This window comes from Chiloscyllium punctatum, chromosome 50 (assembly GCF_047496795.1).
Source record: "Chiloscyllium punctatum isolate Juve2018m chromosome 50, sChiPun1.3, whole genome shotgun sequence".
Taxonomy (NCBI): domain Eukaryota; kingdom Metazoa; phylum Chordata; class Chondrichthyes; order Orectolobiformes; family Hemiscylliidae; genus Chiloscyllium; species Chiloscyllium punctatum.
Genome location: NC_092788.1, coordinates 37,528,751 through 37,555,302, shown reverse-complemented (window position 1 = coordinate 37,555,302; position 26,552 = coordinate 37,528,751). Strand labels below are relative to the sequence as shown.

General features: G+C 45.7%; 8 non-coding genes across 8 annotated transcripts; all 8 read right to left on the bottom strand.

Moving 5' to 3' along the window:
* Positions 1 to 547: 547 nt before the first annotated feature.
* On the bottom strand, positions 548 to 620 carry trnav-aac (transfer RNA valine (anticodon AAC)). The gene has a single exon. It is a non-coding gene; the product is annotated as a tRNA-Val (tRNA).
* A 2,686-nt stretch (positions 621 to 3,306) lies between these two features.
* Positions 3,307 to 3,379, bottom strand: trnav-aac (transfer RNA valine (anticodon AAC)). Its single transcript has one exon. It is a non-coding gene; the product is annotated as a tRNA-Val (tRNA).
* A 2,686-nt stretch (positions 3,380 to 6,065) lies between these two features.
* trnav-aac (transfer RNA valine (anticodon AAC)) lies at positions 6,066 to 6,138 on the bottom strand. Its single transcript has one exon. It is a non-coding gene; the product is annotated as a tRNA-Val (tRNA).
* A 2,686-nt stretch (positions 6,139 to 8,824) lies between these two features.
* trnav-aac (transfer RNA valine (anticodon AAC)) lies at positions 8,825 to 8,897 on the bottom strand. The gene has a single exon. It is a non-coding gene; the product is annotated as a tRNA-Val (tRNA).
* An 8,203-nt stretch (positions 8,898 to 17,100) lies between these two features.
* On the bottom strand, positions 17,101 to 17,173 carry trnav-aac (transfer RNA valine (anticodon AAC)). Its single transcript has one exon. It is a non-coding gene; the product is annotated as a tRNA-Val (tRNA).
* A 2,686-nt stretch (positions 17,174 to 19,859) lies between these two features.
* Positions 19,860 to 19,932, bottom strand: trnav-aac (transfer RNA valine (anticodon AAC)). Its single transcript has one exon. It is a non-coding gene; the product is annotated as a tRNA-Val (tRNA).
* Positions 19,933 to 22,618: 2,686 nt separating this feature from the next.
* trnav-aac (transfer RNA valine (anticodon AAC)) lies at positions 22,619 to 22,691 on the bottom strand. The gene has a single exon. It is a non-coding gene; the product is annotated as a tRNA-Val (tRNA).
* Positions 22,692 to 25,377: 2,686 nt separating this feature from the next.
* Positions 25,378 to 25,450, bottom strand: trnav-aac (transfer RNA valine (anticodon AAC)). The gene has a single exon. It is a non-coding gene; the product is annotated as a tRNA-Val (tRNA).
* Between the last annotated feature and the right edge of the window lie 1,102 nt (positions 25,451 to 26,552).

Below are 26,552 nucleotides of genomic sequence, written 5' to 3'. Positions count from 1 at the left end.
TAGCGGCGCTATGAAAGCACAAGTTCAAAGGTTCCTCTGAGAGTGTAAATTATTTCATTGCTGTTGCTGATTGAATGAGCCACTAACGTGCGAACTGCCCCAAAATATGATTCAGGAATCTGGTACCAACTCTCGCGCGTTGAATAACGACAGACAGCTTCCAAATGAGGCCTTTCAGAGACGACTTTGGGGTACATTTGACAGACAGACAAGTTCAGGAATCCGTGGTGCGCTGTGACACCAGCGCAGCAGCTTCTTCCCTGCCTTTGAACCGGGCCGCCTGCGCAAGGAATGCAAATGCGGTACTGCTTTTCGTGGAAGGATCAGAACGCGGCAAGGACACTCTCAAACAGAATGGCATATGCATCAGAACCAGGTTGGAGAAAAACTTTATAATGCTTTACACAGTAATTAAATGGAGTTGCCTTACATTTCACTACGAGAGCAGATTCTTTCAAGCAAATTCGAAGGCAGGTTTGCAGATGGGAAAGCAAGCAAGAAAGCTCCGTTCTTGTCCATGTAAAAGGCTGCAGTTGAAGAACAAAGCAGTTTCTGCCCAGTTTCGAACTAGGGACCTTTCGCGTGTTAGGCGAACGTGATGACCACTACACTACAGAAACCAGCCGCGGCCGCCGTGAGATTGATGACAATATATAGACAATGATTTCGTCAATGTTTGGACCGGAGGGCGAGGTGGAATAAGCTGGGACGACTTTTCCTGCAGCGGAACGGCTGCGATACGATCTTATGGAAGGGTTGTAAACTGAGTATTTCTGTGTTTTACCCAAATTGGGGTGAGTTGAAAACTCGAGAGCATAGGTTTAAGGTGAGTGGGCTGAAATTGACAAACGACCTGAGGCACATTTCCCACACAGAAGGTTGTGCGTGTATGGAATGAGCTCCCAGAGGAAGTGGAGAAGGCTATTACACTCAGAAAATTGCAAAGGTAATCGGATGAGTTTCTGGACAGGATGGGTTTAGAGGGATTGGGGCCAAATGCTGGGGAACGGGACTTGTTTAATTTTGGTTATGTGGTGAGCATGGATGAGATACACCTAAATATCTGTTTCCACGCCGTGTACCCCCATAACGTCTTGTTGCTAACACTGGCTGTAAAGGATTACTTTTTAGCGGAGTTTTCCATCGCAGTCTGTGGCACAATCGTTTAGTCTGTTCGACTGCTCACGGGAAAGGTAGTATTGTGAAACACTGCAGATACGAACAACTTCCTTAATTTTGCCCCGACTGACCATACTCCGTGAAATTTTCCCAGACCTCAATTGAGGAGTTTTGCTGCTCGAACTTACCTCAGAAACCCTGTTAACTCGTAATGTGCTGAGCGAAGCGCAAAACAGAAAGCATTTTTCACGGAACACAAACAAAACTGGCATGCCGAATGCATTTTCAGACAGAGAGATGCATGAATGCTAAATGTGTCACAGTCCGAGGGCATGAGTCATAAAGTAATCTCACAACTAAAAACAGGGCAATTCCAAACTACTCTTTCAAACATACTGCAGCGTTAGTGCACCACCACTTTCCAGACAATGCTGAAAAGAGAGATAGAAAGAACATCATAAGAACGGGCCATAAAAAGTGAATTTCACCTTTCACAGTCTCGATTAGATTACCTTTTCCTTCTGATGACTCCAGGACGGAAATGAAGGAAATGGGAGAAATTCAATAACATATGACACCGAAATTCATTGGAACGATTTTCCCATTGGACAGAAAACCAAATAACGACGAGTCGAGTCACCGCAGGACTTTGTTTCACAACAGCGATGAAATAATAGTCTCCATTCGGTTCCAGTAAAAGCACAAATCGCTTTGGAACAGCAGAGCTGTTTGCGATTTTCCGCGCGGGAGGCGAACGCGATCATGACAGCAGAGACACTTGGACACTTCGGTCAAACAACCATGAGCTGCTAGACATTACTACAATTTCGATTCTTGCTTTGCTAAATGATTTCACACATTGCTCGAAACAGGTCGACTTTCACGTTTACACGGAACACGAAACACACCTGACTACAGGGAAAATGCACAAAGCTGAGCAGGCCGTGTTCCACATCAAACCGTGAAGCATTTATTCAGTCACTGTGTCTGTTTTGCAGAAGAAGGGTCCCAAAGAATGTTCTCCACCCTAAAACCGGAGGTCGCATTACAATCCGAGAACGACAGATCACATTGTGAGCATGCTCTGACCTCGGGGCCGGTTCGAGATGCCACTTTCCGTGCCTTTTACTTTAACCGTGCAATTTGCTGCAGAGATGTTCACTCCTGGACATGAGCCACGTGGATACCAACTGAGTCGGAAACCTGTGCGGGAATCGACGAGAAGCGATTCAATAAATTTTGCTAACTTCCATGGTGCTTATTGGAAATGCAGTTTCTGTTCAAGTCAATCGAAAAGGCAGTTTCTGAACATAGTAACAGAAGTCAAAAGGTAATTACCTCACCCCACCCCCACTCCGGAAGAGGTGCTAACTGCCCTTGAGTGCTTTTTGATCTCGATGTGAAGAGCTCACACGCCTCTGAGTCACCTTCAAGTCTCTGTTTGCGGAGTGAATCACAAAGAAGGACTTTTACCAGAGCTGCAACCGCCTCACTTCCCCACTCGCTCTCCCCTTTTACATTTTCCTGCTCGTCAGTGATTTAAAGAAAACCAAATGGATGCGATGTCATTCTGTAGCCTCTCTGTCGATTCCTCCGTTTCAGTTCCAACATGGCTTAGATCTCGGGGCGCACCTTAATATTAGCGGCGCTATGAAAGCACAAGTTCAAAGGTTCCTCTGAGAGTGTAAATTATTTCATTGCTGTTGCTGATTGAATGAGCCACTAACGTGCGAACTGCCCCAAAATATGATTCAGGAATCTGGTACCAACTCTCGCGCGTTGAATAACGACAGACAGCTTCCAAATGAGGCCTTTCAGAGACGACTTTGGGGTACATTTGACAGACAGACAAGTTCAGGAATCCGTGGTGCGCTGTGACACCAGCGCAGCAGCTTCTTCCCTGCCTTTGAACCGGGCCGCCTGCGCAAGGAATGCAAATGCGGTACTGCTTTTCGTGGAAGGATCAGAACGCGGCAAGGACACTCTCAAACAGAATGGCATATGCATCAGAACCAGGTTGGAGAAAAACTTTATAATGCTTTACACAGTAATTAAATGGAGTTGCCTTACATTTCACTACGAGAGCAGATTCTTTCAAGCAAATTCGAAGGCAGGTTTGCAGATGGGAAAGCAAGCAAGAAAGCTCCGTTCTTGTCCATGTAAAAGGCTGCAGTTGACGAACAAAGCAGTTTCTGCCCAGTTTCGAACTAGGGACCTTTCGCGTGTTAGGCGAACGTGATGACCACTACACTACAGAAACCAGCCGCGGCTGCCGTGAGATTGATGACAATATATAGACAATGATTTCGTCAATGTTTGGACCGGAGGGCGAGGTGTAATAAGCTGGGACGACTTTCCCTGCAGCGGAACGGCTGCGATACGATCTTATGGAAGGGTTGTAAACTGAGTATTTCTGTGTTTTACCCAAATTGGGGTGAGTTGAAAACTCGAGAGCATAGGTTTAAGGTGAGTGGGCTGAAATTGACAAACGACCTGAGGCACATTTCCCACACAGAAGGTTGTGCGTGTATGGAATGAGCTCCCAGAGGAAGTGGAGAAGGCTATTACACTCAGAAAATTGCAAAGGTAATCGGATGAGTTTCTGGACAGGATGGGTTTAGAGGGATTGGGGCCAAATGCTGGGGAACGGGACTTGTTTAATTTTGGTTATGTGGTGAGCATGGATGAGATACACCTAAATATCTGTTTCCACGCCGTGTACACCCATAACGTCTTGTTGCTAACACTGGCTGTAAAGGATTACTTTTTAGCGGAGTTTTCCATCGCAGTCTGTGGCACAATCGTTTAGTCTGTTCGACTGCTCACGGGAAAGGTAGTATTGTGAAACACTGCAGATACGAACAACTTCCTTAATTTTGCCCCGACTGACCATACTCCGTGAAATTTTCCCAGACCTCAATTGAGGAGTTTTGCTGCTCGAAGTTACCTCAGAAACCCTGTTAACTCGTAATGTGCTGAGCGAAGCGCAAAACAGAAAGCATTTTTCACGGAACACAAACAAAACTGGCATGCCGAATGCATTTTCAGACAGAGAGATGCATGAATGCTAAATGTGTCACAGTCCGAGGGCATGAGTCATAAAGTAATCTCACAACTAAAAACAGGGCAATTCCAAACTACTCTTTCAAACATACTGCAGCGTTAGTGCACCACCACTTTCCAGACAATGCTGAAAAGAGAGATAGAAAGAACATCATAAGAACGGGCCATAAAAAGTGAATTTCACCATTCACAGTCTCGATTAGATTACCTTTTCCTTCTGATGACTCCAGGACGGAAATGAAGGAAATGGGAGAAATTCAATAACATATGACACCGAAATTCATTGGAACGATTTTCCCATTGGACAGAAAACCAAATAACGACGAGTCGAGTCACCGCAGGACTTTGTTTCACAACAGCGATGAAATAATAGTCTCCATTCGGTTCCAGTAAAAGCACAAATCGCTTTGGAACAGCAGAGCTGTTTGCGATTTTCCGCGCGGGAGGCGAACGCGATCATGACAGCAGAGACACTTGGACACTTCGGTCAAATAACCATGAGCTGCTAGACATTACTACAATTTCGATTCTTGCTTTGCTAAATGATTTCACACATTGCTCGAAACAGGACGACTTTCACGTTTACACGGAACACGAAACACACCTGACTACAGGGAAAATGCACAAAGCTGAGCAGGCCGTGTTCCACATCAAACCGTGCAGCATTTATTCAGTCACTGTGTCTGTTTTGCAGAAGAAGGGTCCCAAAGAATGTTCTCCACCCTAAAACCGGAGGTCGCATTACAATCCGAGAACGACAGATCACATTGTGAGCATGCTCTGACCTCGGGGCCGGTTCGAGATGCCACTTTCCGTGCCTTTTACTTTAACCGTGCAATTTGCTGCAGAGATGTTCACTCCTGGACATGAGCCACGTGGATACCAACTGAGTCGGAAACCTGTGCGGGAATCGACGAGAAGCGATTCAATAAATTTTGCTAACTTCCATGGTGCTTATTGGAAATGCAGTTTCTGTTCAAGTCAATCGAAAAGGCAGTTTCTGAACATAGTAACAGAAGTCAAAAGGTAATTACCTCACCCCACCCCCACTCCGGAAGAGGTGCTAACTGCCCTTGAGTGCTTTTTGATCTCGATGTGAAGAGCTCACACGCCTCTGAGTCACCTTCAAGTCTCTGTTTGCGGAGTGAATCACAAAGAAGGACTTTTACCAGAGCTGCAACCGCCTCACTTCCCCACTCGCTCTCCCCTTTTACATTTTCCTGCTCGTCAGTGATTTAAAGAAAACCAAATGGATGCGATGTCATTCTGTAGCCTCTCTGTCGATTCCTCCGTTTCAGTTCCAACATGGCTTAGATCTCGGGGCGCACCTTAATATTAGCGGCGCTATGAAAGCACAAGTTCAAAGGTTCCTCTGAGAGTGTAAATTATTTCATTGCTGTTGCTGATTGAATGAGCCACTAACGTGCGAACTGCCCCAAAATATGATTCAGGAATCTGGTACCAACTCTCGCGCGTTGAATAACGACAGACAGCTTCCAAATGAGGCCTTTCAGAGACGACTTTGGGGTACATTTGACAGACAGACAAGTTCAGGAATCCGTGGTGCGCTGTGACACCAGCGCAGCAGCTTCTTCCCTGCCTTTGAACCGGGCCGCCTGCGCAAGGAATGCAAATGCGGTACTGCTTTTCGTGGAAGGATCAGAACGCGGCAAGGACACTCTCAAACAGAATGGCATATGCATCAGAACCAGGTTGGAGAAAAACTTTATAATGCTTTACACAGTAATTAAATGGAGTTGCCTTACATTTCACTACGAGAGCAGATTCTTTCAAGCAAATTCGAAGGCAGGTTTGCAGATGGGAAAGCAAGCAAGAAAGCTCCGTTCTTGTCCATGTAAAAGGCTGCAGTTGACGAACAAAGCAGTTTCTGCCCAGTTTCGAACTAGGGACCTTTCGCGTGTTAGGCGAACGTGATGACCACTACACTACAGAAACCAGCCGCGGCTGCCGTGAGATTGATGACAATATATAGACAATGATTTCGTCAATGTTTGGACCGGAGGGCGAGGTGTAATAAGCTGGGACGACTTTCCCTGCAGCGGAACGGCTGCGATACGATCTTATGGAAGGGTTGTAAACTGAGTATTTCTGTGTTTTACCCAAATTGGGGTGAGTTGAAAACTCGAGAGCATAGGTTTAAGGTGAGTGGGCTGAAATTGACAAACGACCTGAGGCACATTTCCCACACAGAAGGTTGTGCGTGTATGGAATGAGCTCCCAGAGGAAGTGGAGAAGGCTATTACACTCAGAAAATTGCAAAGGTAATCGGATGAGTTTCTGGACAGGATGGGTTTAGAGGGATTGGGGCCAAATGCTGGGGAACGGGACTTGTTTAATTTTGGTTATGTGGTGAGCATGGATGAGATACACCTAAATATCTGTTTCCACGCCGTGTACACCCATAACGTCTTGTTGCTAACACTGGCTGTAAAGGATTACTTTTTAGCGGAGTTTTCCATCGCAGTCTGTGGCACAATCGTTTAGTCTGTTCGACTGCTCACGGGAAAGGTAGTATTGTGAAACACTGCAGATACGAACAACTTCCTTAATTTTGCCCCGACTGACCATACTCCGTGAAATTTTCCCAGACCTCAATTGAGGAGTTTTGCTGCTCGAAGTTACCTCAGAAACCCTGTTAACTCGTAATGTGCTGAGCGAAGCGCAAAACAGAAAGCATTTTTCACGGAACACAAACAAAACTGGCATGCCGAATGCATTTTCAGACAGAGAGATGCATGAATGCTAAATGTGTCACAGTCCGAGGGCATGAGTCATAAAGTAATCTCACAACTAAAAACAGGGCAATTCCAAACTACTCTTTCAAACATACTGCAGCGTTAGTGCACCACCACTTTCCAGACAATGCTGAAAAGAGAGATAGAAAGAACATCATAAGAACGGGCCATAAAAAGTGAATTTCACCATTCACAGTCTCGATTAGATTACCTTTTCCTTCTGATGACTCCAGGACGGAAATGAAGGAAATGGGAGAAATTCAATAACATATGACACCGAAATTCATTGGAACGATTTTCCCATTGGACAGAAAACCAAATAACGACGAGTCGAGTCACCGCAGGACTTTGTTTCACAACAGCGATGAAATAATAGTCTCCATTCGGTTCCAGTAAAAGCACAAATCGCTTTGGAACAGCAGAGCTGTTTGCGATTTTCCGCGCGGGAGGCGAACGCGATCATGACAGCAGAGACACTTGGACACTTCGGTCAAATAACCATGAGCTGCTAGACATTACTACAATTTCGATTCTTGCTTTGCTAAATGATTTCACACATTGCTCGAAACAGGACGACTTTCACGTTTACACGGAACACGAAACACACCTGACTACAGGGAAAATGCACAAAGCTGAGCAGGCCGTGTTCCACATCAAACCGTGCAGCATTTATTCAGTCACTGTGTCTGTTTTGCAGAAGAAGGGTCCCAAAGAATGTTCTCCACCCTAAAACCGGAGGTCGCATTACAATCCGAGAACGACAGATCACATTGTGAGCATGCTCTGACCTCGGGGCCGGTTCGAGATGCCACTTTCCGTGCCTTTTACTTTAACCGTGCAATTTGCTGCAGAGATGTTCACTCCTGGACATGAGCCACGTGGATACCAACTGAGTCGGAAACCTGTGCGGGAATCGACGAGAAGCGATTCAATAAATTTTGCTAACTTCCATGGTGCTTATTGGAAATGCAGTTTCTGTTCAAGTCAATCGAAAAGGCAGTTTCTGAACATAGTAACAGAAGTCAAAAGGTAATTACCTCACCCCACCCCCACTCCGGAAGAGGTGCTAACTGCCCTTGAGTGCTTTTTGATCTCGATGTGAAGAGCTCACACGCCTCTGAGTCACCTTCAAGTCTCTGTTTGCGGAGTGAATCACAAAGAAGGACTTTTACCAGAGCTGCAACCGCCTCACTTCCCCACTCGCTCTCCCCTTTTACATTTTCCTGCTCGTCAGTGATTTAAAGAAAACCAAATGGATGCGATGTCATTCTGTAGCCTCTCTGTCGATTCCTCCGTTTCAGTTCCAACATGGCTTAGATCTCGGGGCGTACCTTAATATTAGCGGCGCTATGAAAGCACAAGTTCAAAGGTTCCTCTGAGAGTGTAAATTATTTCATTGCTGTTGCTGATTGAATGAGCCACTAACGTGCGAACTGCCCCAAAATATGATTCAGGAATCTGGTACCAACTCTCGCGCGTTGAATAACGACAGACAGCTTCCAAATGAGGCCTTTCAGAGACGACTTTGGGGTACATTTGACAGACAGACAAGTTCAGGAATCCGTGGTGCGCTGTGACACCAGCGCAGCAGCTTCTTCCCTGCCTTTGAACCGGGCCGCCTGCGCAAGGAATGCAAATGCGGTACTGCTTTTCGTGGAAGGATCAGAACGCGGCAAGGACACTCTCAAACAGAATGGCATATGCATCAGAACCAGGTTGGAGAAAAACTTTATAATGCTTTACACAGTAATTAAATGGAGTTGCCTTACATTTCACTACGAGAGCAGATTCTTTCAAGCAAATTCGAAGGCAGGTTTGCAGATGGGAAAGCAAGCAAGAAAGCTCCGTTCTTGTCCATGTAAAAGGCTGCAGTTGAAGAACAAAGCAGTTTCTGCCCAGTTTCGAACTAGGGACCTTTCGCGTGTTAGGCGAACGTGATGACCACTACACTACAGAAACCAGCCGCGGCCGCCGTGAGATTGATGACAATATATAGACAATGATTTCGTCAATGTTTGGACCGGAGGGCGAGGTGGAATAAGCTGGGACGACTTTTCCTGCAGCGGAACGGCTGCGATACGATCTTATGGAAGGGTTGTAAACTGAGTATTTCTGTGTTTTACCCAAATTGGGGTGAGTTGAAAACTCGAGAGCATAGGTTTAAGGTGAGTGGGCTGAAATTGACAAACGACCTGAGGCACATTTCCCACACAGAAGGTTGTGCGTGTATGGAATGAGCTCCCAGAGGAAGTGGAGAAGGCTATTACACTCAGAAAATTGCAAAGGTAATCGGATGAGTTTCTGGACAGGATGGGTTTAGAGGGATTGGGGCCAAATGCTGGGGAACGGGACTTGTTTAATTTTGGTTATGTGGTGAGCATGGATGAGATACACCTAAATATCTGTTTCCACGCCGTGTACCCCCATAACGTCTTGTTGCTAACACTGGCTGTAAAGGATTACTTTTTAGCGGAGTTTTCCATCGCAGTCTGTGGCACAATCGTTTAGTCTGTTCGACTGCTCACGGGAAAGGTAGTATTGTGAAACACTGCAGATACGAACAACTTCCTTAATTTTGCCCCGACTGACCATACTCCGTGAAATTTTCCCAGACCTCAATTGAGGAGTTTTGCTGCTCGAACTTACCTCAGAAACCCTGTTAACTCGTAATGTGCTGAGCGAAGCGCAAAACAGAAAGCATTTTTCACGGAACACAAACAAAACTGGCATGCCGAATGCATTTTCAGACAGAGAGATGCATGAATGCTAAATGTGTCACAGTCCGAGGGCATGAGTCATAAAGTAATCTCACAACTAAAAACAGGGCAATTCCAAACTACTCTTTCAAACATACTGCAGCGTTAGTGCACCACCACTTTCCAGACAATGCTGAAAAGAGAGATAGAAAGAACATCATAAGAACGGGCCATAAAAAGTGAATTTCACCTTTCACAGTCTCGATTAGATTACCTTTTCCTTCTGATGACTCCAGGACGGAAATGAAGGAAATGGGAGAAATTCAATAACATATGACACCGAAATTCATTGGAACGATTTTCCCATTGGACAGAAAACCAAATAACGACGAGTCGAGTCACCGCAGGACTTTGTTTCACAACAGCGATGAAATAATAGTCTCCATTCGGTTCCAGTAAAAGCACAAATCGCTTTGGAACAGCAGAGCTGTTTGCGATTTTCCGCGCGGGAGGCGAACGCGATCATGACAGCAGAGACACTTGGACACTTCGGTCAAATAACCATGAGCTGCTAGACATTACTACAATTTCGATTCTTGCTTTGCTAAATGATTTCACACATTGCTCGAAACAGGTCGACTTTCACGTTTACACGGAACACGAAACACACCTGACTACAGGGAAAATGCACAAAGCTGAGCAGGCCGTGTTCCACATCAAACCGTGCAGCATTTATTCAGTCACTGTGTCTGTTTTGCAGAAGAAGGGTCCCAAAGAATGTTCTCCACCCTAAAACCGGAGGTCGCATTACAATCCGAGAACGACACATCACATTGTGAGCATGCTCTGACCTCGGGGCCGGTTCGAGATGCCACTTTCCGTGCCTTTTACTTTAACCGTGCAATTTGCTGCAGAGATGTTCACTCCTGGACATGAGCCACGTGGATACGAACTGAGTCGGAAACCTGTGCGGGAATCGACGAGAAGCGATTCAATAAATTTTGCTAACTTCCATGGTGCTTTTGGAAATGCAGTTTCTGTTCAAGTCAATCGAAAAGGCAGTTTCTGAACATAGTAACAGAAGTCAAAAGGTAATTACCTCACCCCACCCCCACTCCGGAAGAGGTGCTAACTGCCCTTGAGTGCTTTTTGATCTCGATGTGAAGAGCTCACACGCCTCTGAGTCACCTTCAAGTCTCTGTTTGCGGAGTGAATCACAAAGAAGGACTTTTACCAGAGCTGCAACCGCCTCACTTCCCCACTCGCTCTCCCCTTTTACATTTTCCTGCTCGTCAGTGATTTAAAGAAAACCAAATGGATGCGATGTCATTCTGTAGCCTCTCTGTCGATTCCTCCGTTTCAGTTCCAACATGGCTTAGATCTCGGGGCGCACCTTAATATTAGCGGCGCTATGAAAGCACAAGTTCAAAGGTTCCTCTGAGAGTGTAAATTATTTCATTGCTGTTGCTGATTGAATGAGCCACTAACGTGCGAACTGCCCCAAAATATGATTCAGGAATCTGGTACCAACTCTCGCGCGTTGAATAACGACAGACAGCTTCCAAATGAGGCCTTTCAGAGACGACTTTGGGGTACATTTGACAGACAGACAAGTTCAGGAATCCGTGGTGCGCTGTGACACCAGCGCAGCAGCTTCTTCCCTGCCTTTGAACCGGGCCGCCTGCGCAAGGAATGCAAATGCGGTACTGCTTTTCGTGGAAGGATCAGAACGCGGCAAGGACACTCTCAAACAGAATGGCATATGCATCAGAACCAGGTTGGAGAAAAACTTTATAATGCTTTACACAGTAATTAAATGGAGTTGCCTTACATTTCACTACGAGAGCAGATTCTTTCAAGCAAATTCGAAGGCAGGTTTGCAGATGGGAAAGCAAGCAAGAAAGCTCCGTTCTTGTCCATGTAAAAGGCTGCAGTTGACGAACAAAGCAGTTTCTGCCCAGTTTCGAACTAGGGACCTTTCGCGTGTTAGGCGAACGTGATGACCACTACGCTACAGAAACCAGCCGCGGCCGCCGTGAGATTGATGACAATATATAGACAATGATTTCGTCAATGTTTGGACCGTAGGGCGAGGTGGAATAAGCTGGGACGACTTTACCTGCAGCGAAACGGCTGCGATATGATCTTATGGAAGGGTTGTAAACTGAGTATTTCTGTGTTTTACCCAAATTGGGGTGAGTTGAAAACTCGAGAGCATTGGTTTAAGGTGAGTGGGCTGAAATTGACAAACGACCTGAGGCACATTTCCCACACAGAAGGTTGTGCGTGTATGGAATGAGCTCCCAGAGGAAGTGGAGAAGGCTATTACACTCAGAAAATTGCAAAGGTAATCGGATGAGTTTCTGGACAGGATGGGTTTAGAGGGATTGGGGCCAAATGCTGGGGAACGGGACTTGTTTAATTTTGGTTATGTGGTGAGCATGGATGAGATACACCTAAATATCTGTTTCCACGCCGTGTACCCCCATAACGTCTTGTTGCTAACACTGGCTGTAAAGGATTACTTTTTAGCGGAGTTTTCCATCGCAGTCTGTGGCACAATCGTTTAGTCTGTTCGACTGCTCACGGGAAAGGTAGTATTGTGAAACACTGCAGATACGAACAACTTCCTTAATTTTGCCCCGACTGACCATACTCCGTGAAATTTTCCCAGACCTCAATTGAGGAGTTTTGCTGCTCGAAGTTACCTCAGAAACCCCGTTAACTCGTAATGTGCTGAGCGAATCGCAAAACAGAAAGCATTTTTCACGGAACACAAACAAAACTGGCATGCCGAATACATTTTCAGACAGAGAGATGCATGAATGCTAAATGTGTCACAGTCCGAGGGCATGAGTCATAAAGTAATCTCACAACTAACAACAGGGCAATTCCAAACTACTCTTTCAAACATACTGCAGCGTTAGTGCACCACCACTTTCCAGACAATGCTGAAAAGAGAGATAGAAAGAACATCATAAGAACGGGCCATAAAAAGTGAATTTCACCATTCACAGTCTCGATTAGATTACCTTTTCCTTCTGATGACTCCAGGACGGAAATGAAGGAAATGGGAGAAATTCAATAACATATGACACCGAAATTCATTGGAACGATTTTCCCATTGGACAGAAAACCAAATAACGACGAGTCGAGTCACCGCAGGACTTTGTTTCACAACAGCGATGAAATAATAGTCTCCATTCGGTTCCAGTAAAAGCACAAATCGCTTTGGAACAGCAGAGCTGTTTGCGATTTTCCGCGCGGGAGGCGAACGCGATCATGACAGCAGAGACACTTGGACACTTCGGTCAAATAACCATGAGCTGCTAGACATTACTACAATTTCGATTCTTGCTTTGCTAAATGATTTCACACATTGCTCGAAACAGGACGACTTTCACGTTTACACGGAACACGAAACACACCTGACTACAGGGAAAATGCACAATGCTGAGCAGGCCGTGTTCCACATCAAACCGTGCAGCATTTATTCAGTCACTGTGTCTGTTTTGCAGAAGAAGGGTCCCAAAGAATGTTCTCCACCCTAAAACCGGAGGTCGCATTACAATCCGAGAACGACAGATCACATTGTGAGCATGCTCTGACCTCGGGGCCGGTTCGAGATGCCACTTTCCGTGCCTTTTACTTTAACCGTGCAATTTGCTGCAGAGATGTTCACTCCTGGACATGAGCCACGTGGATACCAACTGAGTCGGAAACCTGTGCGGGAATCGACGAGAAGCGATTCAATAAATTTTGCTAACTTCCATGGTGCTTATTGGAAATGCAGTTTCTGTTCAAGTCAATCGAAAAGGCAGTTTCTGAACATCGTAACAGAAGTCAAAAGGTAATTACCTCACCCCACCCCCACTCCGGAAGAGGTGCTAACTGCCCTTGAGTGCTTTTTGATCTCGATGTGAAGAGCTCACACGCCTCTGAGTCACCTTCAAGTCTCTGTTTGCGGAGTGAATCACAAAGAAGGACTTTTACCAGAGCTGCAACCGCCTCACTTCCCCACTCGCTCTCCCCTTTTACATTTTCCTGCTCGTCAGTGATTTAAAGAAAACCAAATGGATGCGATGTCATTCTGTAGCCTCTCTGTCGATTCCTCCGTTTCAGTTCCAACATGGCTTAGATCTCGGGGCGCACCTTAATATTAGCGGCGCTATGAAAGCACAAGTTCAAAGGTTCCTCTGAGAGTGTAAATTATTTCATTGCTGTTGCTGATTGAATGAGCCACTAACGTGCGAACTGCCCCAAAATATGATTCAGGAATCTGGTACCAACTCTCGCGCGTTGAATAACGACAGACAGCTTCCAAATGAGGCCTTTCAGAGACGACTTTGGGGTACATTTGACAGACAGACAAGTTCAGGAATCCGTGGTGCGCTGTGACACCAGCGCAGCAGCTTCTTCCCTGCCTTTGAACCGGGCCGCCTGCGCAAGGAATGCAAATGCGGTACTGCTTTTCGTGGAAGGATCAGAACGCGGCAAGGACACTCTCAAACAGAATGGCATATGCATCAGAACCAGGTTGGAGAAAAACTTTATAATGCTTTACACAGTAATTAAATGGAGTTGCCTTACATTTCACTACGAGAGCAGATTCTTTCAAGCAAATTCGAAGGCAGGTTTGCAGATGGGAAAGCAAGCAAGAAAGCTCCGTTCTTGTCCATGTAAAAGGCTGCAGTTGACGAACAAAGCAGTTTCTGCCCAGTTTCGAACTAGGGACCTTTCGCGTGTTAGGCGAACGTGATGACCACTACGCTACAGAAACCAGCCGCGGCCGCCGTGAGATTGATGACAATATATAGACAATGATTTCGTCAATGTTTGGACCGTAGGGCGAGGTGGAATAAGCTGGGACGACTTTACCTGCAGCGAAACGGCTGCGATATGATCTTATGGAAGGGTTGTAAACTGAGTATTTCTGTGTTTTACCCAAATTGGGGTGAGTTGAAAACTCGAGAGCATTGGTTTAAGGTGAGTGGGCTGAAATTGACAAACGACCTGAGGCACATTTCCCACACAGAAGGTTGTGCGTGTATGGAATGAGCTCCCAGAGGAAGTGGAGAAGGCTATTACACTCAGAAAATTGCAAAGGTAATCGGATGAGTTTCTGGACAGGATGGGTTTAGAGGGATTGGGGCCAAATGCTGGGGAACGGGACTTGTTTAATTTTGGTTATGTGGTGAGCATGGATGAGATACACCTAAATATCTGTTTCCACGCCGTGTACCCCCATAACGTCTTGTTGCTAACACTGGCTGTAAAGGATTACTTTTTAGCGGAGTTTTCCATCGCAGTCTGTGGCACAATCGTTTAGTCTGTTCGACTGCTCACGGGAAAGGTAGTATTGTGAAACACTGCAGATACGAACAACTTCCTTAATTTTGCCCCGACTGACCATACTCCGTGAAATTTTCCCAGACCTCAATTGAGGAGTTTTGCTGCTCGAAGTTACCTCAGAAACCCCGTTAACTCGTAATGTGCTGAGCGAATCGCAAAACAGAAAGCATTTTTCACGGAACACAAACAAAACTGGCATGCCGAATACATTTTCAGACAGAGAGATGCATGAATGCTAAATGTGTCACAGTCCGAGGGCATGAGTCATAAAGTAATCTCACAACTAACAACAGGGCAATTCCAAACTACTCTTTCAAACATACTGCAGCGTTAGTGCACCACCACTTTCCAGACAATGCTGAAAAGAGAGATAGAAAGAACATCATAAGAACGGGCCATAAAAAGTGAATTTCACCATTCACAGTCTCGATTAGATTACCTTTTCCTTCTGATGACTCCAGGACGGAAATGAAGGAAATGGGAGAAATTCAATAACATATGACACCGAAATTCATTGGAACGATTTTCCCATTGGACAGAAAACCAAATAACGACGAGTCGAGTCACCGCAGGACTTTGTTTCACAACAGCGATGAAATAATAGTCTCCATTCGGTTCCAGTAAAAGCACAAATCGCTTTGGAACAGCAGAGCTGTTTGCGATTTTCCGCGCGGGAGGCGAACGCGATCATGACAGCAGAGACACTTGGACACTTCGGTCAAATAACCATGAGCTGCTAGACATTACTACAATTTCGATTCTTGCTTTGCTAAATGATTTCACACATTGCTCGAAACAGGACGACTTTCACGTTTACACGGAACACGAAACACACCTGACTACAGGGAAAATGCACAATGCTGAGCAGGCCGTGTTCCACATCAAACCGTGCAGCATTTATTCAGTCACTGTGTCTGTTTTGCAGAAGAAGGGTCCCAAAGAATGTTCTCCACCCTAAAACCGGAGGTCGCATTACAATCCGAGAACGACAGATCACATTGTGAGCATGCTCTGACCTCGGGGCCGGTTCGAGATGCCACTTTCCGTGCCTTTTACTTTAACCGTGCAATTTGCTGCAGAGATGTTCACTCCTGGACATGAGCCACGTGGATACCAACTGAGTCGGAAACCTGTGCGGGAATCGACGAGAAGCGATTCAATAAATTTTGCTAACTTCCATGGTGCTTATTGGAAATGCAGTTTCTGTTCAAGTCAATCGAAAAGGCAGTTTCTGAACATCGTAACAGAAGTCAAAAGGTAATTACCTCACCCCACCCCCACTCCGGAAGAGGTGCTAACTGCCCTTGAGTGCTTTTTGATCTCGATGTGAAGAGCTCACACGCCTCTGAGTCACCTTCAAGTCTCTGTTTGCGGAGTGAATCACAAAGAAGGACTTTTACCAGAGCTGCAACCGCCTCACTTCCCCACTCGCTCTCCCCTTTTACATTTTCCTGCTCGTCAGTGATTTAAAGAAAACCAAATGGATGCGATGTCATTCTGTAGCCTCTCTGTCGATTCCTCCGTTTCAGTTCCAACATGGCTTAGATCTCGGGGCGCACCTTAATATTAGCGGCGCTATGAAAGCACAAGTTCAAAGGTTCCTCTGAGAGTGTAAATTATTTCATTGCTGTTGCTGATTGAATGAGCCACTAACGTGCGAACTGCCCCAAAATATGATTCAGGAATCTGGTACCAACTCTCGCGCGTTGAATAACGACAGACAGCTTCCAAATGAGGCCTTTCAGAGACGACTTTGGGGTACATTTGACAGACAGACAAGTTCAGGAATCCGTGGTGCGCTGTGACACCAGCGCAGCAGCTTCTTCCCTGCCTTTGAACCGGGCCGCCTGCGCAAGGAATGCAAATGCGGTACTGCTTTTCGTGGAAGGATCAGAACGCGGCAAGGACACTCTCAAACAGAATGGCATATGCATCAGAACCAGGTTGGAGAAAAACTTTATAATGCTTTACACAGTAATTAAATGGAGTTGCCTTACATTTCACTACGAGAGCAGATTCTTTCAAGCAAATTCGAAGGCAGGTTTGCAGATGGGAAAGCAAGCAAGAAAGCTCCGTTCTTGTCCATGTAAAAGGCTGCAGTTGAAGAACAAAGCAGTTTCTGCCCAGTTTCGAACTAGGGACCTTTCGCGTGTTAGGCGAACGTGATGACCACTACACTACAGAAACCAGCCGCGGCCGCCGTGAGATTGATGACAATATATAGACAATGATTTCGTCAATGTTTGGACCGGAGGGCGAGGTGGAATAAGCTGGGACGACTTTTCCTGCAGCGGAACGGCTGCGATACGATCTTATGGAAGGGTTGTAAACTGAGTATTTCTGTGTTTTACCCAAATTGGGGTGAGTTGAAAACTCGAGAGCATAGGTTTAAGGTGAGTGGGCTGAAATTGACAAACGACCTGAGGCACATTTCCCACACAGAAGGTTGTGCGTGTATGGAATGAGCTCCCAGAGGAAGTGGAGAAGGCTATTACACTCAGAAAATTGCAAAGGTAATCGGATGAGTTTCTGGACAGGATGGGTTTAGAGGGATTGGGGCCAAATGCTGGGGAACGGGACTTGTTTAATTTTGGTTATGTGGTGAGCATGGATGAGATACACCTAAATATCTGTTTCCACGCCGTGTACCCCCATAACGTCTTGTTGCTAACACTGGCTGTAAAGGATTACTTTTTAGCGGAGTTTTCCATCGCAGTCTGTGGCACAATCGTTTAGTCTGTTCGACTGCTCACGGGAAAGGTAGTATTGTGAAACACTGCAGATACGAACAACTTCCTTAATTTTGCCCCGACTGACCATACTCCGTGAAATTTTCCCAGACCTCAATTGAGGAGTTTTGCTGCTCGAACTTACCTCAGAAACCCTGTTAACTCGTAATGTGCTGAGCGAAGCGCAAAACAGAAAGCATTTTTCACGGAACACAAACAAAACTGGCATGCCGAATGCATTTTCAGACAGAGAGATGCATGAATGCTAAATGTGTCACAGTCCGAGGGCATGAGTCATAAAGTAATCTCACAACTAAAAACAGGGCAATTCCAAACTACTCTTTCAAACATACTGCAGCGTTAGTGCACCACCACTTTCCAGACAATGCTGAAAAGAGAGATAGAAAGAACATCATAAGAACGGGCCATAAAAAGTGAATTTCACCTTTCACAGTCTCGATTAGATTACCTTTTCCTTCTGATGACTCCAGGACGGAAATGAAGGAAATGGGAGAAATTCAATAACATATGACACCGAAATTCATTGGAACGATTTTCCCATTGGACAGAAAACCAAATAACGACGAGTCGAGTCACCGCAGGACTTTGTTTCACAACAGCGATGAAATAATAGTCTCCATTCGGTTCCAGTAAAAGCACAAATCGCTTTGGAACAGCAGAGCTGTTTGCGATTTTCCGCGCGGGAGGCGAACGCGATCATGACAGCAGAGACACTTGGACACTTCGGTCAAATAACCATGAGCTGCTAGACATTACTACAATTTCGATTCTTGCTTTGCTAAATGATTTCACACATTGCTCGAAACAGGTCGACTTTCACGTTTACACGGAACACGAAACACACCTGACTACAGGGAAAATGCACAAAGCTGAGCAGGCCGTGTTCCACATCAAACCGTGAAGCATTTATTCAGTCACTGTGTCTGTTTTGCAGAAGAAGGGTCCCAAAGAATGTTCTCCACCCTAAAACCGGAGGTCGCATTACAATCCGAGAACGACAGATCACATTGTGAGCATGCTCTGACCTCGGGGCCGGTTCGAGATGCCACTTTCCGTGCCTTTTACTTTAACCGTGCAATTTGCTGCAGAGATGTTCACTCCTGGACATGAGCCACGTGGATACCAACTGAGTCGGAAACCTGTGCGGGAATCGACGAGAAGCGATTCAATAAATTTTGCTAACTTCCATGGTGCTTATTGGAAATGCAGTTTCTGTTCAAGTCAATCGAAAAGGCAGTTTCTGAACATAGTAACAGAAGTCAAAAGGTAATTACCTCACCCCACCCCCACTCCGGAAGAGGTGCTAACTGCCCTTGAGTGCTTTTTGATCTCGATGTGAAGAGCTCACACGCCTCTGAGTCACCTTCAAGTCTCTGTTTGCGGAGTGAATCACAAAGAAGGACTTTTACCAGAGCTGCAACCGCCTCACTTCCCCACTCGCTCTCCCCTTTTACATTTTCCTGCTCGTCAGTGATTTAAAGAAAACCAAATGGATGCGATGTCATTCTGTAGCCTCTCTGTCGATTCCTCCGTTTCAGTTCCAACATGGCTTAGATCTCGGGGCGCACCTTAATATTAGCGGCGCTATGAAAGCACAAGTTCAAAGGTTCCTCTGAGAGTGTAAATTATTTCATTGCTGTTGCTGATTGAATGAGCCACTAACGTGCGAACTGCCCCAAAATATGATTCAGGAATCTGGTACCAACTCTCGCGCGTTGAATAACGACAGACAGCTTCCAAATGAGGCCTTTCAGAGACGACTTTGGGGTACATTTGACAGACAGACAAGTTCAGGAATCCGTGGTGCGCTGTGACACCAGCGCAGCAGCTTCTTCCCTGCCTTTGAACCGGGCCGCCTGCGCAAGGAATGCAAATGCGGTACTGCTTTTCGTGGAAGGATCAGAACGCGGCAAGGACACTCTCAAACAGAATGGCATATGCATCAGAACCAGGTTGGAGAAAAACTTTATAATGCTTTACACAGTAATTAAATGGAGTTGCCTTACATTTCACTACGAGAGCAGATTCTTTCAAGCAAATTCGAAGGCAGGTTTGCAGATGGGAAAGCAAGCAAGAAAGCTCCGTTCTTGTCCATGTAAAAGGCTGCAGTTGACGAACAAAGCAGTTTCTGCCCAGTTTCGAACTAGGGACCTTTCGCGTGTTAGGCGAACGTGATGACCACTACACTACAGAAACCAGCCGCGGCTGCCGTGAGATTGATGACAATATATAGACAATGATTTCGTCAATGTTTGGACCGGAGGGCGAGGTGTAATAAGCTGGGACGACTTTCCCTGCAGCGGAACGGCTGCGATACGATCTTATGGAAGGGTTGTAAACTGAGTATTTCTGTGTTTTACCCAAATTGGGGTGAGTTGAAAACTCGAGAGCATAGGTTTAAGGTGAGTGGGCTGAAATTGACAAACGACCTGAGGCACATTTCCCACACAGAAGGTTGTGCGTGTATGGAATGAGCTCCCAGAGGAAGTGGAGAAGGCTATTACACTCAGAAAATTGCAAAGGTAATCGGATGAGTTTCTGGACAGGATGGGTTTAGAGGGATTGGGGCCAAATGCTGGGGAACGGGACTTGTTTAATTTTGGTTATGTGGTGAGCATGGATGAGATACACCTAAATATCTGTTTCCACGCCGTGTACACCCATAACGTCTTGTTGCTAACACTGGCTGTAAAGGATTACTTTTTAGCGGAGTTTTCCATCGCAGTCTGTGGCACAATCGTTTAGTCTGTTCGACTGCTCACGGGAAAGGTAGTATTGTGAAACACTGCAGATACGAACAACTTCCTTAATTTTGCCCCGACTGACCATACTCCGTGAAATTTTCCCAGACCTCAATTGAGGAGTTTTGCTGCTCGAAGTTACCTCAGAAACCCTGTTAACTCGTAATGTGCTGAGCGAAGCGCAAAACAGAAAGCATTTTTCACGGAACACAAACAAAACTGGCATGCCGAATGCATTTTCAGACAGAGAGATGCATGAATGCTAAATGTGTCACAGTCCGAGGGCATGAGTCATAAAGTAATCTCACAACTAAAAACAGGGCAATTCCAAACTACTCTTTCAAACATACTGCAGCGTTAGTGCACCACCACTTTCCAGACAATGCTGAAAAGAGAGATAGAAAGAACATCATAAGAACGGGCCATAAAAAGTGAATTTCACCATTCACAGTCTCGATTAGATTACCTTTTCCTTCTGATGACTCCAGGACGGAAATGAAGGAAATGGGAGAAATTCAATAACATATGACACCGAAATTCATTGGAACGATTTTCCCATTGGACAGAAAACCAAATAACGACGAGTCGAGTCACCGCAGGACTTTGTTTCACAACAGCGATGAAATAATAGTCTCCATTCGGTTCCAGTAAAAGCACAAATCGCTTTGGAACAGCAGAGCTGTTTGCGATTTTCCGCGCGGGAGGCGAACGCGATCATGACAGCAGAGACACTTGGACACTTCGGTCAAATAACCATGAGCTGCTAGACATTACTACAATTTCGATTCTTGCTTTGCTAAATGATTTCACACATTGCTCGAAACAGGACGACTTTCACGTTTACACGGAACACGAAACACACCTGACTACAGGGAAAATGCACAAAGCTGAGCAGGCCGTGTTCCACATCAAACCGTGCAGCATTTATTCAGTCACTGTGTCTGTTTTGCAGAAGAAGGGTCCCAAAGAATGTTCTCCACCCTAAAACCGGAGGTCGCATTACAATCCGAGAACGACAGATCACATTGTGAGCATGCTCTGACCTCGGGGCCGGTTCGAGATGCCACTTTCCGTGCCTTTTACTTTAACCGTGCAATTTGCTGCAGAGATGTTCACTCCTGGACATGAGCCACGTGGATACCAACTGAGTCGGAAACCTGTGCGGGAATCGACGAGAAGCGATTCAATAAATTTTGCTAACTTCCATGGTGCTTATTGGAAATGCAGTTTCTGTTCAAGTCAATCGAAAAGGCAGTTTCTGAACATAGTAACAGAAGTCAAAAGGTAATTACCTCACCCCACCCCCACTCCGGAAGAGGTGCTAACTGCCCTTGAGTGCTTTTTGATCTCGATGTGAAGAGCTCACACGCCTCTGAGTCACCTTCAAGTCTCTGTTTGCGGAGTGAATCACAAAGAAGGACTTTTACCAGAGCTGCAACCGCCTCACTTCCCCACTCGCTCTCCCCTTTTACATTTTCCTGCTCGTCAGTGATTTAAAGAAAACCAAATGGATGCGATGTCATTCTGTAGCCTCTCTGTCGATTCCTCCGTTTCAGTTCCAACATGGCTTAGATCTCGGGGCGTACCTTAATATTAGCGGCGCTATGAAAGCACAAGTTCAAAGGTTCCTCTGAGAGTGTAAATTATTTCATTGCTGTTGCTGATTGAATGAGCCACTAACGTGCGAACTGCCCCAAAATATGATTCAGGAATCTGGTACCAACTCTCGCGCGTTGAATAACGACAGACAGCTTCCAAATGAGGCCTTTCAGAGACGACTTTGGGGTACATTTGACAGACAGACAAGTTCAGGAATCCGTGGTGCGCTGTGACACCAGCGCAGCAGCTTCTTCCCTGCCTTTGAACCGGGCCGCCTGCGCAAGGAATGCAAATGCGGTACTGCTTTTCGTGGAAGGATCAGAACGCGGCAAGGACACTCTCAAACAGAATGGCATATGCATCAGAACCAGGTTGGAGAAAAACTTTATAATGCTTTACACAGTAATTAAATGGAGTTGCCTTACATTTCACTACGAGAGCAGATTCTTTCAAGCAAATTCGAAGGCAGGTTTGCAGATGGGAAAGCAAGCAAGAAAGCTCCGTTCTTGTCCATGTAAAAGGCTGCAGTTGAAGAACAAAGCAGTTTCTGCCCAGTTTCGAACTAGGGACCTTTCGCGTGTTAGGCGAACGTGATGACCACTACACTACAGAAACCAGCCGCGGCCGCCGTGAGATTGATGACAATATATAGACAATGATTTCGTCAATGTTTGGACCGGAGGGCGAGGTGGAATAAGCTGGGACGACTTTTCCTGCAGCGGAACGGCTGCGATACGATCTTATGGAAGGGTTGTAAACTGAGTATTTCTGTGTTTTACCCAAATTGGGGTGAGTTGAAAACTCGAGAGCATAGGTTTAAGGTGAGTGGGCTGAAATTGACAAACGACCTGAGGCACATTTCCCACACAGAAGGTTGTGCGTGTATGGAATGAGCTCCCAGAGGAAGTGGAGAAGGCTATTACACTCAGAAAATTGCAAAGGTAATCGGATGAGTTTCTGGACAGGATGGGTTTAGAGGGATTGGGGCCAAATGCTGGGGAACGGGACTTGTTTAATTTTGGTTATGTGGTGAGCATGGATGAGATACACCTAAATATCTGTTTCCACGCCGTGTACCCCCATAACGTCTTGTTGCTAACACTGGCTGTAAAGGATTACTTTTTAGCGGAGTTTTCCATCGCAGTCTGTGGCACAATCGTTTAGTCTGTTCGACTGCTCACGGGAAAGGTAGTATTGTGAAACACTGCAGATACGAACAACTTCCTTAATTTTGCCCCGACTGACCATACTCCGTGAAATTTTCCCAGACCTCAATTGAGGAGTTTTGCTGCTCGAACTTACCTCAGAAACCCTGTTAACTCGTAATGTGCTGAGCGAAGCGCAAAACAGAAAGCATTTTTCACGGAACACAAACAAAACTGGCATGCCGAATGCATTTTCAGACAGAGAGATGCATGAATGCTAAATGTGTCACAGTCCGAGGGCATGAGTCATAAAGTAATCTCACAACTAAAAACAGGGCAATTCCAAACTACTCTTTCAAACATACTGCAGCGTTAGTGCACCACCACTTTCCAGACAATGCTGAAAAGAGAGATAGAAAGAACATCATAAGAACGGGCCATAAAAAGTGAATTTCACCTTTCACAGTCTCGATTAGATTACCTTTTCCTTCTGATGACTCCAGGACGGAAATGAAGGAAATGGGAGAAATTCAATAACATATGACACCGAAATTCATTGGAACGATTTTCCCATTGGACAGAAAACCAAATAACGACGAGTCGAGTCACCGCAGGACTTTGTTTCACAACAGCGATGAAATAATAGTCTCCATTCGGTTCCAGTAAAAGCACAAATCGCTTTGGAACAGCAGAGCTGTTTGCGATTTTCCGCGCGGGAGGCGAACGCGATCATGACAGCAGAGACACTTGGACACTTCGGTCAAATAACCATGAGCTGCTAGACATTACTACAATTTCGATTCTTGCTTTGCTAAATGATTTCACACATTGCTCGAAACAGGTCGACTTTCACGTTTACACGGAACACGAAACACACCTGACTACAGGGAAAATGCACAAAGCTGAGCAGGCCGTGTTCCACATCAAACCGTGCAGCATTTATTCAGTCACTGTGTCTGTTTTGCAGAAGAAGGGTCCCAAAGAATGTTCTCCACCCTAAAACCGGAGGTCGCATTACAATCCGAGAACGACACATCACATTGTGAGCATGCTCTGACCTCGGGGCCGGTTCGAGATGCCACTTTCCGTGCCTTTTACTTTAACCGTGCAATTTGCTGCAGAGATGTTCACTCCTGGACATGAGCCACGTGGATACCAACTGAGTCGGAAACCTGTGCGGGAATCGACGAGAAGCGATTCAATAAATTTTGCTAACTTCCATGGTGCTTATTGGAAATGCAGTTTCTGTTCAAGTCAATCGAAAAGGCAGTTTCTGAACATAGTAACAGAAGTCAAAAGGTAATTACCTCACCCCACCCCCACTCCGGAAGAGGTGCTAACTGCCCTTGAGTGCTTTTTGATCTCGATGTGAAGAGCTCACACGCCTCTGAGTCACCTTCAAGTCTCTGTTTGCGGAGTGAATCACAAAGAAGGACTTTTACCAGAGCTGCAACCGCCTCACTTCCCCACTCGCTCTCCCCTTTTACATTTTCCTGCTCGTCAGTGATTTAAAGAAAACCAAATGGATGCGATGTCATTCTGTAGCCTCTCTGTCGATTCCTCCGTTTCAGTTCCAACATGGCTTAGATCTCGGGGCGTACCTTAATATTAGCGGCGCTATGAAAGCACAAGTTCAAAGGTTCCTCTGAGAGTGTAAATTATTTCATTGCTGTTGCTGATTGAATGAGCCACTAACGTGCGAACTGCCCCAAAATATGATTCAGGAATCTGGTACCAACTCTCGCGCGTTGAATAACGACAGACAGCTTCCAAATGAGGCCTTTCAGAGACGACTTTGGGGTACATTTGACAGACAGACAAGTTCAGGAATCCGTGGTGCGCTGTGACACCAGCGCAGCAGCTTCTTCCCTGCCTTTGAACCGGGCCGCCTGCGCAAGGAATGCAAATGCGGTACTGCTTTTCGTGGAAGGATCAGAACGCGGCAAGGACACTCTCAAACAGAATGGCATATGCATCAGAACCAGGTTGCAGAAAAACTTTATAATGCTTTACACAGTAATTAAATGGAGTTGCCTTACATTTCACTACGAGAGCAGATTCTTTCAAGCAAATTCGAAGGCAGGTTTGCAGATGGGAAAGCAAGCAAGAAAGCTCCGTTCTTGTCCATGTAAAAGGCTGCAGTTGACGAACAAAGCAGTTTCTGCCCAGTTTCGAACTAGGGACCTTTCGCGTGTTAGGCGAACGTGATGACCACTACACTACAGAAACCAGCCGCGGCTGCCGTGAGATTGATGACAATATATAGACAATGATTTCGTCAATGTTTGGACCGGAGGGCGAGGTGTAATAAGCTGGGACGACTTTCCCTGCAGCGGAACGGCTGCGATACGATCTTATGGAAGGGTTGTAAACTGAGTATTTCTGTGTTTTACCCAAATTGGGGTGAGTTGAAAACTCGAGAGCATAGGTTTAAGGTGAGTGGGCTGAAATTGACAAACGACCTGAGGCACATTTCCCACACAGAAGGTTGTGCGTGTATGGAATGAGCTCCCAGAGGAAGTGGAGAAGGCTATTACACTCAGAAAATTGCAAAGGTAATCGGATGAGTTTCTGGACAGGATGGGTTTAGAGGGATTGGGGCCAAATGCTGGGGAACGGGACTTGTTTAATTTTGGTTATGTGGTGAGCATGGATGAGATACACCTAAATATCTGTTTCCACGCCGTGTACACCCATAACGTCTTGTTGCTAACACTGGCTGTAAAGGATTACTTTTTAGCGGAGTTTTCCATCGCAGTCTGTGGCACAATCGTTTAGTCTGTTCGACTGCTCACGGGAAAGGTAGTATTGTGAAACACTGCAGATACGAACAACTTCCTTAATTTTGCCCCGACTGACCATACTCCGTGAAATTTTCCCAGACCTCAATTGAGGAGTTTTGCTGCTCGAAGTTACCTCAGAAACCCTGTTAACTCGTAATGTGCTGAGCGAAGCGCAAAACAGAAAGCATTTTTCACGGAACACAAACAAAACTGGCATGCCGAATGCATTTTCAGACAGAGAGATGCATGAATGCTAAATGTGTCACAGTCCGAGGGCATGAGTCATAAAGTAATCTCACAACTAAAAACAGGGCAATTCCAAACTACTCTTTCAAACATACTGCAGCGTTAGTGCACCACCACTTTCCAGACAATGCTGAAAAGAGAGATAGAAAGAACATCATAAGAACGGGCCATAAAAAGTGAATTTCACCATTCACAGTCTCGATTAGATTACCTTTTCCTTCTGATGACTCCAGGACGGAAATGAAGGAAATGGGAGAAATTCAATAACATATGACACCGAAATTCATTGGAACGATTTTCCC